General features: G+C 42.7%; 1 protein-coding gene and 1 pseudogene across 1 annotated transcript in view; one reads left to right on the forward strand and one right to left on the reverse strand.

Moving 5' to 3' along the window:
- The window catches only part of LOC126456112 (uncharacterized), a 196861-nt gene that overhangs the window by 40934 nt on the left and 141346 nt on the right, over positions 1 to 14581 (forward strand). The window lies entirely within an intron of this gene.
- Positions 8795 to 8912, reverse strand: LOC126459229 (5S ribosomal RNA; annotated as a pseudogene).

Raw genomic sequence — 14581 nt, forward strand, 5'->3', positions numbered from 1 at the left:
AGTCTGGAACCGCGCGACTGCTTCGGTCGCAGATTAGAATGCTGCGTCGGGCATGGATGCGTGTAATGCCCTTAGGTTAGTTAGGTTTAAGTAGTTCTAAGTTCTGGGGGACTGATGACCTCAGATGTTAAGTCCCATAGTGCTCAGAGCCATTTGAACCATTTGACGCACACTGACTTGCACACCACAGGCATAACACACCGGAGATTCCTCGGGCTGGAGTAAAGAGCCATGTATGGGGGGGCACTGCCAAATGCGGAGGCGGGTTAGGGCCATCTCATTGCACCGGAGCGACCGGCACGAGAGCTTCGATGGCCAGACAACTGGCTTCGCCCACCGCAGCTTATTGCTCGTCACCGAGAGCCACACCTCTTCCCATAACTGCAGGGTCCTGCAACTCACTAGCGAAATGACAGCCTGCAACGGAATGGCTGTTCCCTGCAGGCCTGTCCGCAGCTCGTGGTCGTGCGGTAGCGATCTCGCTTCCCGCGCCCGGGTTCCCGGGTTCGATTCCCGCCTGGGTCAGGGATTTTCTCTGCCTCGTGATGACTGGGTGTTGTATGATGTCCTGACGTTAGTTAGGTTTAAGTAGTTTTAAGTTCTAGGGGACTGATGACCATAGATGCTAAGTCCCATAGTGCTCAGAGCCATTTGAACCCTGCAGGCCTCATTTACGGATTTGTCGGCTTGTTCATTCCCCCAAATTCCCAAGTGCCCTGGTAACCAGCAAGTGATTTCTTCCTCTCCTGCTGCTGTAGGTAGTACAATTGGTCCAGAATGAGTTGCAACAATGTCTCTGCTGACCACTTGTGCCGCAAACAATTCTAGAGTACGGTGGGGATCGGAACGGATGAGAAATTGTTTGCCCTGAAGACGCCTCATCTGTTCCAGATGCCTTCAGGACAGTACGGAGCGCTGAATAAAATACAGTATAGTTAAGGGGAAGGCGAATCCTGAAGACATGGTAGGCGGTGACAACGGAACAGCCAAGGGAATCCCATTGTTGGAACCCATCTGCATAAACAATTCTAAAACCATCATGTCTTGTTTAAATGTTAAAAAACAGACGCCACCGACTCGATATCGAAAATAACGTGCCAAGAGGAATGACCGAAAAAAATCCACGAAAAGCCCGTTCATGGGGCTGCTTGACTATAACAAGCCTTCAAGTAGTATCGTAGGCATTCTCGATCTCAAAAGAAATACCCAAAAGATGCCGGCGCAGGAAGGCCTGTTGTATTGTGCTAGGTTACCAAAAGTGGAGTGATACCTCCTGAACCCACTCTGAAAGCGAGTATTAAGCTGCCTAGATTGTATAAGCCAGACAAGGCGAACTGCCTATCTGCTCTAAGGTCGTCACCATATAGCTATTGAGGGAAATACTACGTTAACCACTCGAGCATGAGCGGTCTTTCCCAGGTTTTAAAAGAGGAATTAAAATTGCTGTCGCTGCGAGTCAAGAAAGTGACCTGACGCTTTACGACATTAAAAATGTTGCTTAGCCCTGAGAGGTGCCGTAGCAAACTACACTAAAAATGTGTCTGAGGCGTTCAACCTGGTCGGGTTGCCTCCAAACACGTCTCCGACGATTGTCTGATTGAAGGCACATGCGACAATCATTGGTGAAGAGAACGTCATGCAGGTCCTGAGCGGTCCATCCGACATATTGTTTGGTCCCTCTGTACCGCGCTACATGATGTAATGGTTGCAAAGATGGACTTCGCCGTGGACGTCGGGATTGAAGTTGCGCATCATACAACCTATTGCGCACAGTTTGAGTCGTAACACGATGTCCTGTGGCTGCATGAAAAGGATTATTCAACATGGTGGCGTTTCTGTCAGGGTTCCTCCGAGCCACAATCCGTATGTAGCGGTCATCCTCTGCAGCAGTAGCCCATGGGCGGCCTGAGTGAGGCATGTTATCGACAGTTCCTGTCTCTCTGTATCTCTGTGTCTCCCCCATGTACGAACAACATCGCTTTGGTTCACTCCGAGACGCCTGGACGCTTCCCTTGTTGAGAGCCCTTCCTGGGGCTAAGTAACAATGCGGACGCGATCGAACCGAACCACGGTATTGACCGTCTAGGCATTGTTGAAATGCAAATAACACGAGCCGTGTACGTCCTTCCTTGTGGAATGATTGGAACTGATCGGCTGTCGGACCTCCTCTGTCTAATACGCGCTGTTCATGCATGGTTGTTTACATCTTTGTGTGGGTTTAGTGACATCTCTGAACAGTCAAAGGGACTGTGTCTGTGATACAGTATCCGCAGTCTATTTTCAGCAATTCTGGGAACAGGGGTGAGGCAAAACTTTTTTTGATGTGTGTACGAGGTATGTGATTGATCTTGACCAAACAAAATAACCTTCTGTCCAGAAACAAAAGAAAAAAGTATCAAGCAATCAGGAAAATGTTTCACGTAAACATGACGGAATTAATATGTTACACAAAATTGACTTTGACTCTCCCGCCAATTACCATTTTCTTCTTTGATGTCCTTTTTGCCAACGAATACTTCTTCTCAAACAAAAGACAGATTCCAGAGTTGTTAGCATCATCATACAAGTAAAACAATTTAAGATAAACTGTCGAAAAAATAATGCAAATTAAACATGAAGACGTTGAATATGTATTTTTTTTTTTTTTTTTTTTTTTTTTTTGCTTTGTTCATTTGAGAATAAGAACTACTGGGATGAAAAAAGAAATAAATCTGAAATGCTTTCAATGAACTCAACAGAGTTTTCTAAACTGAACTTTCGATGTGTCTGAGATGGAAAACTTACCATCAGTGTGTATTACTAGTTTTGAATCACGTGAAAATGAATCAAATTTATGTTTCCTAGCGGGTGATCAGGTGGAGCTTATAGGAATAACTAGTAGAGAATGAGAAAATAACAAGTGTATAAGGGAACCACTAAAGTGGAAGACGTAATTGTAACTACAATGGAAATGAAATTGAGGTACGTAGGCATATAGGTAACTATAAACATGCAGAGCCACTAGAAAAACTGACTGACAAGATCAAGTAGTAAATTAAGGGCTGAATGGGGAGGTACTAGGACAAATACAGAGCGTTAAAAATAAAGTATTCCATATTTTTGAGTGGTGGCCGTAAGGACCAAAAGGAAGTAAAAAAGTTTAGTGAAAGTGAGCTCTAAAATGCATGCTTTGAGTGCTGAGCACTTGTTCTCCTTCGCTATTATGAAGCACATTTCTTGTATTGCAAGCTCTTTTTTGAAACGGACGATCTACAGAATGGAATAAAAAATAAGGGCACATTCCTCTGTTATTGTTAGTTACAGTCTGCACTAGACTTCTTTAGTGTTATCTTTGTAAACCGTATTCACAGATCTGGGTAAGTGACACACGTACTTTACTTGTAATGGGACGCGTATGTGTTGTTATGTGTTTGTGAAATGCTTTTAAGTGCAGTTTTATCTTTGCACTTACCAGCGTAATAGAACCCTACTATTCCACACGAGAAATAGCAGACATGTTCTTCAGTTCTCTTCTGTCAAATGGAAGCAACAGAGTCCGTGTCCTGTACACTGAAAAAATCCAGAATGCAGGGTACAATCTGTACAGATATTTAGCCGTCTCTTGCAGCGATTAGCAGACCCTGACTGCGTACCTCCGACAACAACGGGTCGTGGAAGACTTCGCACAATTCGTACTCCTGCTGCGGAAGAATGATTAGTGCAAACGAAGGTAAGAAGATCTTGCAACTAGTATACGCAGAATTTCAACATCTATCGTGGTTAGTCATCCTCTAGTCTGTACAATTGTATGGTGCAAGGTATCGTCAATTCCAATCAAATAACTTACCTGTCTTGCTACAGGAGCACCATTTCAACAACGGTTGGAAATTTATTTCATGCCAATTTTTCGAAATGTCCGAGAACAACTCAAAATGCATTTACTTGGCAACTAATTGGTCAAAGAAGTCCAGTACGTTGCCCACTCCGTGCCCCAGACATTAATCATGGTGCGTTTGGTTGTGGGGACACTTTAAAACTTGGATTTGTGTAAGCCCCATTAAAGATGCACAACAAAGAAAAAGAAGGCGTCAACAATGACTGCAACCTGGAGTTTTTCAGGGAGTGAGTGATTCTCTAAGATGTTGAATAGAGGCATGCGTTACTACGAATGGACATCACATTCAGCATATTTTTATGCGCTTGCTCAGAAGTGCAGGGCAATTGTAATAGCAAGCATACTGCATTAGAAGCTCTGCTGTTTCACAATAACAGAATAGCGTGATCTCATTTGTTTACTCATTTGTTTACTGCAGTCAGTCATTCATAATAGCATGTCCGACAGAACAGACACAACATATGAGGGTTATTCCAAAAGTAAGGTCCGATCGGTCGCGAAATGGAAACGACTATGAAAATCCGATAAAGCTTTGCACAGATGTGTTGGGTAGTGTCTCTAGTATAACCCCAGTTAGCATCACGTCGCTCTTCTCATTTCTGAGCTCGCAGTGAGTGCGTAAAGATGTCTAGAAAATAGTGTCTGCCGCCAAGTACGAGGGCCTGGTGAGAAATTTCGCCTGAAGCTATGCAGCCAACATTACATAACTGTCGTGCTGTTTCGTCTTCACGACAATTCTCAGCCGCATTCTGCAGGGGCAATGAAGATGCTCCTGCATCGTTTTCAAATGGAAATGTTAGATTACCCACAATACAGTCCGCAATTGTCTCCCCCTGAGTTTCATCTCTGGTCACATGAACCGCTGTCTTTGAAGACAACATTTTGACACAGACAACGAGGTGTAGGCCAGCGTGGAGAATTGGCGGAAAGCACTGGCGGCTGCCTTCTATGATGAGGCTATTGGAAAGTTGGTACAACGCTATGACAAAAGTCTAAGTCAGAACGGCGACTACGTAGAGAAGTAGCTGAAAGGTGTAGCTAATTGTTACAAGTAAAACATTTCTGATGTTCACTGTGGTTTCAATTTGGCAATCAATCGGACCTTACTTTTGGAATAACCCTCGTATATATAGCATGTCTGTAAGCTTGACTGCTATGATATCTTCAGTGTGGATGCACAACAGGATCCGAAACTCTTACGGCAATAAAGGAAACGCTACGAGAAAATGAGGTAAATGGACAGGGACGCTACTTGGTAATGTGTGGTAAGCTGAGAATTCGGGTCGCACTGAAAGCATTCTCGGGTAGCCGAAGCAGTTGAGGAAATGCTCACGTGGAGCAGGAAATCCGGGTTCGAGTCTTGGTCCGGTGCAAATTTTCAGCTTTCGCCACTGAAATATTTCAGTGTTCAGTTGCGGCACATGTGAGTACCCATCATACACTGAAGAGCCAAGAAAACTGGTACACCTGCCTAATATCGTGTAGGTCCTCCGCGAGCAGAAGTCCTGCAATACGACGTGGCATGGATTGGACTAATGTCTGAAGTCGTGCCAGAGGGAGTTGACACCATGAATACTGTAGGGCTGTCCATAAATCCGTAAGAGTACAAGGGGGTGGAGATCTCTTCCGAACAGCATGTTGCAAGGCATCCCAGGCACGCTCAATAATTTCATATCTGGGGAGTTTGGTGGCCAGCGGAAGTTTTCAAACTCAGAAGAGCGTTCCTGGAACCACTCTGCAGCAATTCTGGACGTGTGGGGTGTCGCAATTTCCTGCTGGAATTCCCCAAATTTTTAAAAATTTATTAACCAACTTTGCAGAATCTTAGGTGCCGCTTTAGATATGAGAGGGAACTTGAAGATTCTAGTTTGATCAACATAATTAACTAAATACATTAACAAATGTAAGTAATATTGGATACGAGACATGATCTGTGACATTCGACATGGAAGAGTAATAATTCATAACAACGATCTCTTCACGTTTTCCTGGTGTCGTGGTCAACTTCGTTTTGACATTAAGAGCTCATGCTTTATTTTTTATTTTATATATCATTGCGTATGTGAAATATTATTCTTTCCTTGCACATTGGTATCATTCCGTATGTGAAATGTGATTCTTTTCTTGCACATTGGTTTCGCATGTTCTCATTTTGTTTTATTCGGTTGCTTAAAGGTACATCCTTGTGAAGCATAAAAAATATATTCTATTTCAGTATACCATCACTCCAAGGATTTTAAACAGGCTACTGCGCGGACTGAATTAAGGAGAAGGTCTTAGAACGATATTATGTGCAATACCAGTAACGCGTGAGCAGGAAACGAACATAATAAAAACACTAGTATCAATTTCCTCTCGGTCACAATATCTGAATAAACAGATAAAGCGGATTCGAGTTATGGACTGGTGCATTTAATTTGTTTCCTGTTATCGTTTGTCTCAGTTATGCGTAGTTAAATGTTTATTCAACGAACGGACGGAATTAATCGGATTTTAAGCGGTACAGTTTGATCAATGTTATTACATTTTGCTTTTAACTTCCCTTGTATGATTGGAAGAAAAATGTAACGCTCTAGTTTTGCAATAACAGACTCCAAATTGGAGGAATATTTCAAGCCACATCGACTGACAGTTTCACCTGAAATGCGTACAGTGCCATCTTGACAGTTAAACTAATCTCATAACTTGAGGTATGTGAAGTTTGTATGTTACTTGAAAGTTAGTTTTCGAAATATTTCTCATCGCCCACCAAGAAAAAGTTTCTAGAGCTGACTGTAAGGATACAACTTCTCTTGACTAAGGATCAAAGAATGCGTGCTTTCCAAGAGCAATGGTTTCCTAATTATAAATTAACTAAAAAATTCCAGCACTTTCACATCTTTCGTGTTTTAAAATTATTTCGCTAACAAGTTGTACAGAGGAGACAAATGTGAATATAGGGATAAAGTAAGATTAACTGATTTTCAGAAAGGAGGAACAAGTAAGCTAAGTTCTTATCTGCAGCTTCAAACAGAAACAAACGCGACGTACTGAAATCTTACTTGGAACCGTAGCCGTATCTTCAGGATAAAAAGCTACGTTTCTCGATCTGTTATTACAGCCAGACTCGTAATTTGCGAGACAAGGAAACAGGGAGATGAAATAAATTTCGGTCACAAATAAAGGCTATAGTTTAATATCCCACCGATGTCGATATTAGGTGGAACTATGTTCCATTTCAAGAAGAAGGATACGCAGATCTAGTATGACTTTGCGTAAGGAACCATCCCAGCATTCGCCTTACGGAAATGACATAAAATTTAACTCAGACTGGTCTGACGAAGTTTTGAAACACTTGAATCAAATCGGCTGACTAGTTTTACTGGCTACCGTCAAATAAACCAAACAGCCTGTGTTATGCCTCTTTTCAACACTGATCAAGCCAAATCTGGAGACGGCTCTCTGTCATCACCCCAAAAATACACACAAAAAGACTTTGTTGCAATACGGAGGCACCCAGATACATAGACAAAATGTTAATCCATGGTTCCTTTGCACATGTTCCCCCTCATGTGCAACGGAAATGCATGCATCACACGAGTTCTGACACGCAAAGTGTCCCACGAAACTTAGTTCGTTTCTCAACTAGTTTATAATAAGTATGTTTACAGTGTTATAAACTGTCGATGCAGAAGTTCCTTTATTACAGACATGTCTACCAAAACGATAAAGCATCTGTCGTTGCTTACGTTCGCGGAAATAGAAACATGGTCAGAGCAGTAATATTGTTGACGTTCATTCGTAAACAAATATCACTACAGAACATCTTAAACGCCGAAAGATCTTCTGTTGGATGTTCATAAATTTTTGATTCCGACAAAAAGTTTACAGCCGTGTTGCAACCAGGGTTTCAACTTTAATAAATACTTAGATTCTGTAGAGATCAACGTACAGGAAAAGTTTAATGAGTTCATGAACAAATGGTACACCCGACTTTCCTCTTGTAGGGTAACTGGTGGGACATGAAGAAGATCCAACCACAGAATAAATAAAAACAATTGATTAATTTTGCCTCCGCCCCTCTAATGAACCGTGGACCTTGCCTAGTGGCTTGCGTGTCCCAACGTTGCTGATAGCCTTACCGCAGGTGTAACCACAAAGGAGGGATATTTTTGAAGATACAACACTAACGCGTCGTTCCTGAAGATGGGTAGCAACCTTCGAAATTATTGTAGGGGCAACAGTGTGGATGATTGACTGATCTGGCCTCGAAACATCAGGCAGCTTTGCGTTGCTGTGGTGGTACTGAGAACAGCAGAAACCAAGGGGAAACCACAGTGGTAATCTTTTGCCCAAAGTCATGCTGCTCTATTGTATGGCAGTATGAGTACAATATTCCGGATCTTAAGTAATTCTCCATTCGGATATCCGTACCGGTACTACTCAGGAGGATGACAACACCACAAACAAAACTGGCGTCGTACAGGTCTGAGGGTGCAGTGTTGGGTTCCTTACTCGGGCAGATGGGTTAGAGAATTTGAAAAGGAAACTTGATAGGTTGACGATAAATATTGTGGGAATTGGTGAAGCGCACTGTCAGGAAGAACAGGGCTTCTGGTTAGGTCAGTATTTGGTTATCAATACAAACTCAAATAGGGGTATTGCAAGAGTGGATCTAATAATGAATAAGAAAATGGAAGCCCAGGTAAAAAACTATAAAAAAAAACATTCTAACTCCTCCCGTATAGGCCATGAAGGACGGACGGTACCGACGGCCACCGTGTCATCCTCAGCCCAAAGGCGTCACTGGATGTGGATATGGAGGGGCATGTGGTCAGCATACGGCTCTCCCGGCCGTATGTCAGTTTCTGAGAGCGGAGCCGCTACTTCTCAATCAAGTAGCTCCTTAGTTTGCCTCACAAGGACTGAGTGCACCCCTCTGGCCAACAGCGCTCGGCAGACCGTATGGTCACCCATCCAAGTGCTAGCCTAGCCCGACAGCGCTTAACTTCCGTGATCTGACGGGGACCGGTGTTACCACTGCGGCAAGTCCGTTGGCATAAACAACATAGTGAACGTGTCATTGTAAGAACGACAGACTTGAAGTCAGCACCCACCACAGTAGTACATGTTTATATGCCTTCCAGAGAATGAAAGAATGTAAAATGAGATAAAAGAAATTATACAGATAGTTAAGAGAGAGGAAAATTTAACTGCGGTGGTGGACTGGAATTCGGAAACAGGGAAAGGAAGAGGAGGGAACATAGTAGGAGAACGTGGACTGGGGCAAAGGAATGAGAGAAAAAGTCACCAAGTGAATCTTAGACACAGCATAATTTAATAATCGCTAACGCTTGTTTAAAGAATCCTGAAAGAAGGTTCTATACTTGGCAGAGACGTGCAGACCCTACCACTTTTCAGGATTATTGCTAACGGGGATTTTGAAACCAGATTTTATTTTATAAGATATTTTCAGGGGCAGATGTCAACTCTGACCATAATTTACTGGTTTTGAAATGCAGATTAAAACGTAAGAATTTGGAAGTGAATAAAAAATTGTTGAGACGGAACGTTGATGTATTCAGAGTTTCAGAAGGAGATTTGGACGACATAGGACTAAAGAGGGGAGAGGAATACAATAAAATATAATTGAATAGCTTTGATACGTAAAATAGTGAAGTCAGCAAAGGATCACGGGGATATCAAGTCAAAAATATGCGATTCACAGAAAGTACAAAATGATCAAGTAGGAATGTCTACGTTCATTGCATTTGTATATTTAGAGCAAGATTTTGACAATGTTAACTACACTACACTCTCTGAAATTTTGAAGGTAGCAGCAATAAAATAAAGGAAGAGAAATATTATTTACAAGCTGTGCAGAAACCAGCCTGCAGTTATAAGAATGGAAGGAGGTGAAAGGGAAGCAGTGGCTGAGAAAGAAGTGAGACAGATCTGTAGCCTATCCCCGATGATATTTAATCTATAAATCGAGTGAGCTGTGGAGGAAAGCAAAGAGAAATTTTGAAAGGGAATTAATATTCAGTGAGAAGAAACAAAAACATTGAGCTTTTAGCGAGGACGTTTTAATTCTTTCACAGACAAGAACGGACTTAGCATAGCAGTTTACCGGAACTGATAGTGTCTGCAAAAGATAGTAGACGATGAACGTTAACACAAGCGAAAGAACGATCATGGAATGTAACCAAATTCAGTCTGGCAATGATGACAGATTTAGATTAGAAAAGGATACATTAAAAGCAGAAGTTGAATTTTGCTATTTGGACAACAAAATAAATGATGTTCTAAGTAGAATGTTTCAAATGGCTCTGAGCACTATGGGACTTAACTTCTGATGTCATCAGTCCCCTAGAACTTAGAACTACTTAAACATAACTAACCTAAGGACATCACACACATACATGCCTGAGGCAGGATTCGAATCTGCGACCGTAGCGGTCACGCGGTTCCTGACTGTAGCGCCTAGAACCGCACGGCCACCCCGGCCGGCTTCTAAGTAGAGCGCTTATCAAATGCAGAGTGACGATAGCTATAAAAGTCTTTCTGAAAAATAGAGATTTGTTTACATTTATTCTTCAGTCACTTGTTGACCAGTCGGGTGTGGCAGTTGAAGTTTTAAATTTCACGCACAAGAAATTATTCACACAGGAGAATCGTACAAACATTGTCAATTGACAATCGGGCAGACTTCTGTACGGATGACATAGTAATAAGCATCCATGGCGTAGAGAAAAAACTGAAAGACATGAAAACAAATAAATCATCAGATCCGGATGCAATCCCAATTCGGTTTTTACAGACAGGCACTGGCCTCTTACCTAGATAGCATTCATCGTGAATCTCTCGCTCAGAACAGAGCCCCATGTGACTGGAAAAAAACGTAGGTGACTCCAACATATAAGAAGGTAAAGGAACGGATCCGCAAAATTCCCAGACCAATATCAATAACTTCGATTTGCTTCAGAATCCTTGAACATATTTTCGGTTCGAATATATTAAACTTTCTTTAGACAGAGAAACTTATGTTGGCGAATCAGTACGGTTCTAGGAAGCATCGCTCGCGCGGAACTCAGCTTGTCCTTTTCTCATCTGATATACTGCGAAGAATGGATGAAGGACAACGGACAGATTCCATATTTGTAGATTTGTGGAAATCACTTGACATATTGCCCCATTGCAAGTTGTTAACGAAGGTACAAGCATATGGAATGTTCACAGATATATGATGTGGCTCGAAGACTTCTTAAAAAGGTCGTTAACGAAGGTACAAGCATATGGAATAAGCTCACAGATATGTGATGTGGCTCTACGACTTCTTAAGTAATAGAACCTAGTATGTTGTCCTCGATGGCGAGAGTTCATCAGAGATAAGGGTACCGCCAAAAGTGCCCGAAGGAAGTGTGACAGGAGCGCTGTTGTTATCTACATACAAAAATGATTTGGCGGACAGGGTGGGCAGCAATCCGCGGTTGTTTGCGTATGATGCTGTGGAGTACGGTGAAGTGTCGAAGTTGAGTTACGGTGAAGTGTCGAAGTTGAGTGACTGTAGGAAGACACAAGACGACTTGGACAAAATTTTTAGTTGGTGTGATAAATGGCAGCTAATCCTAAATGAGCAAAATTGTAAGTTAGTGCGGATGAGTATGAAGATCAAACCAACAATTTTCGGATACAGCATTGCAAGTGTCCTGCTTGACACAATCAAGTCGGTTAAATATCTGGGCGTTATACTGCAAAGCGATATGGGATGGAACGAGCCTGTGAGAACTGTGGTAGCTAAGGCGAATGGTCGACTTCGGTTCATTGGAAGAATTGTAGGGAAGAATGTTTCACCTGTAAGGGAGACCGCACCTAGGGCGCTGGTGTGACCTTTCGTTGAGTACTGCTCGAGTGTTTGGGAACCGCAACAGATCGGATTTTAGAAAGAGGTGGGCGGCTAGATTTGTTTCCGATAGGATCGAATAACACGTAAGTAAAACTTTTATCCACTGTGGATATGGAACACTACTACTGTAATATGAAAAGGTTTTCGGAAATCACCACAACCAGTGGCCTTTTTAAATAGATGTATTTCAGTAAACCATGACCAGTTTCAAGCTACCTGCCAGTTCATCATCAGATATGCATACATAAATTAATTGGTTTCATTGTTGTAGCTTTGTGAGTCTTGTTGCATATAGTTACTAGAGTGTGCAGACATATTTTTGTTATATATAACAAATGTACTGGGTCATCAAAAAGTCAGTATAAATTTGAAAACTGAATAAATCACAGAATAATGTACATAGAGAGATACAAATTTACACACATTCGAATGACATGGGGTTTTATTAGAACCAAAAAAATATAAAAGTTCAAAAAAATGTCCGACAGATGGCGCTTCATCTGATCAGAATAGCAATAATTAGCATAACAAAGTAAGACAAAGCAAAGATGATGTTCTTTACAGGAAATGCTCAATATGTCCACCATCATTCCTCAACAATAGCTGTAGTCGAGGAATAATGTTGTGAACAGCACTGTAAAGCATGTCCGGAGTTATGGTGAGGCATTGGCGTCGGATGTTGTCTTTCAGCATCCCTAGAGATCTCGGTCGATCACGATACACTTGCGACTTCAGGTAGCCCCATAGCCAATAATCGCACGGACTGAGGTCTGGAGGCCTGAGAGGCCAAGCATGACGAAAGTGGTGGCGGAGCACACGATCATCACCAAACGACGCGCAAGAGGTCTTTCACGCGACTAGCAATATGGGGTGGAGCGCCATCCTACATAAACATCGTACGCTCCAGCAGGTGTTTACCAGCCAGGCTGGGGATGATGCGATTCTGTAACATATCGGCGTACCTCTCAACCGTCACGGTAGCAGTTACAAAACCAGAATCACGCATTTCCTCGAAGTAAAAAGGCTCATACCATGGCTTTCTCGTCATGCAATGGAGTTTCCACGACAGTTATAGGATTTTCGGTAGCCCAAATTCCGCAGTTGTGGGCGTTGACAGACTCTCGGAGCGTGAAATGAGCTTCGTCGGTCCACAACACGTTACTCAACCAATCGTCATCTTCCGCCATATTTTGAAACGCCCACACCACAAATGCCCTCCGCTTCACTAAATCGCCAGGTAACAGTTTATGATGCCGATGGATTTTGTACGGATAGCGTCGGAGGGTACGCCTAAGTTCCAACGGAACAGAAGTGTATGGAATGACGGTGCGACGTGCGACCACACGAGCGCTGACTTCCCCGTGCATAGACGAGCTTGCTACAGTCTCCTTTCTTCCTGAACTGTCTCAGCAGCATTACGGCTTGCCCTCAGTCGTCCACTACGGGGTCTATCGTCTAAACAACCCGTGGCTTCGAACTTCGAAATCATTCTCACCACAGCTGCATTTGTCAACGGATCTTTACCCGTACGAATCCTCTTCCTATGGTGATAGGATCGTAACGCTGGAGTAGCACATTCCCCATTCTGATAATACAGTTTCACTAAAAGCGCCTTTTCAGGTAACGTCAACGTGCCGCGACTGCTGGCGCATCTGATCCTCTCTCTCATTACAGCTCCTTTTACACACGATTGTCATGCGCAGTCACTGACGTTTTGCTGTCCAGCACCATCTGTCGGACAATTTGTGAACTAGGTTTTTTTGGTTCTAATAAAACCCCATGTCATTCCAAGCATGTGTGTCAATTTTTACCCCTCTATCTACATTATTCCGTGGTTTGCTAAGTTTTCAAATTTATACTGAATTTTTGATCACCTAGTATATAGCTGCAAATCTATTAACTATACACATCAAGCCTCACAAAGCTACAACAAAAAAGCACTGAATGTACATCTGCACTATCTGATGATGAGCTGGTAGGCATCTCGAAACCGATCACGGTTTACTGAAACACATCTATTTAAAAAGGTGACTGGTTGTGATAATTTATGAACATCTTAACACGTAAGTGTTACCAGGATGCATCGGGAATTCATATAGGAATCTCTTAAGGGAAGGCGGCGTTCTTTTCGAGAAACTGTACTGAGAAAATTTAGAGAACCGGCACTTGAAGCTGACCGCCACACGATTCCACTGCCGCCAACATACACTGCGCGTAGGGACCACGAAGATGAGATACATAAATTATGGCTCATACGGAGGCATACAGACAGTCGTTTGTAGCTCGCTCTATTTGCAAGTGGTACAGGAGATGACTGGTAGTGGTATAGGGTACCCTCCGCCGCGTATCGTACGGTGGCTTTGGGAGTATCTGTGTAGATGTAGATGTATTATCAATTTACGTGTCAGAAGTGCTTACTGAAGGTATTTCTCAAGAGTGTAACCTTATATGGAAGTGGAAAGTGATCGATAAGCAGTTTAGACAAGGATGGGATCTCTCGAAATGTGAAGATTAGTTTGCAAGAGCGAATAATAAATGAAGAGATACTGAGTCGAACTACAGAAAAAATTGTGGCACAACTTGATTACAAGAAAGGATCAGTTGATACGGTTCGTCTTTGGATATCAAGGAAACTTCAGTTTGGTAGCTGCTGGAATTGCGGAGGGTAAACGTTGTAGGGGCCAAGGCCTGCGTACGTAAGCAGCTTCAGATGACTGTAGGTTGAGGTTGTTATGCAGAGATGAAGAGGACTGGATACGATGGAGTAAAACGGAGAGCCGCATCAAACCAGTCCTCAGACTGAAGACCGCAATAACCACAAT

Source organism: Schistocerca serialis, chromosome 2 (genome assembly GCF_023864345.2).
Source record: "Schistocerca serialis cubense isolate TAMUIC-IGC-003099 chromosome 2, iqSchSeri2.2, whole genome shotgun sequence".
Lineage (NCBI taxonomy): Eukaryota > Metazoa > Arthropoda > Insecta > Orthoptera > Acrididae > Schistocerca > Schistocerca serialis.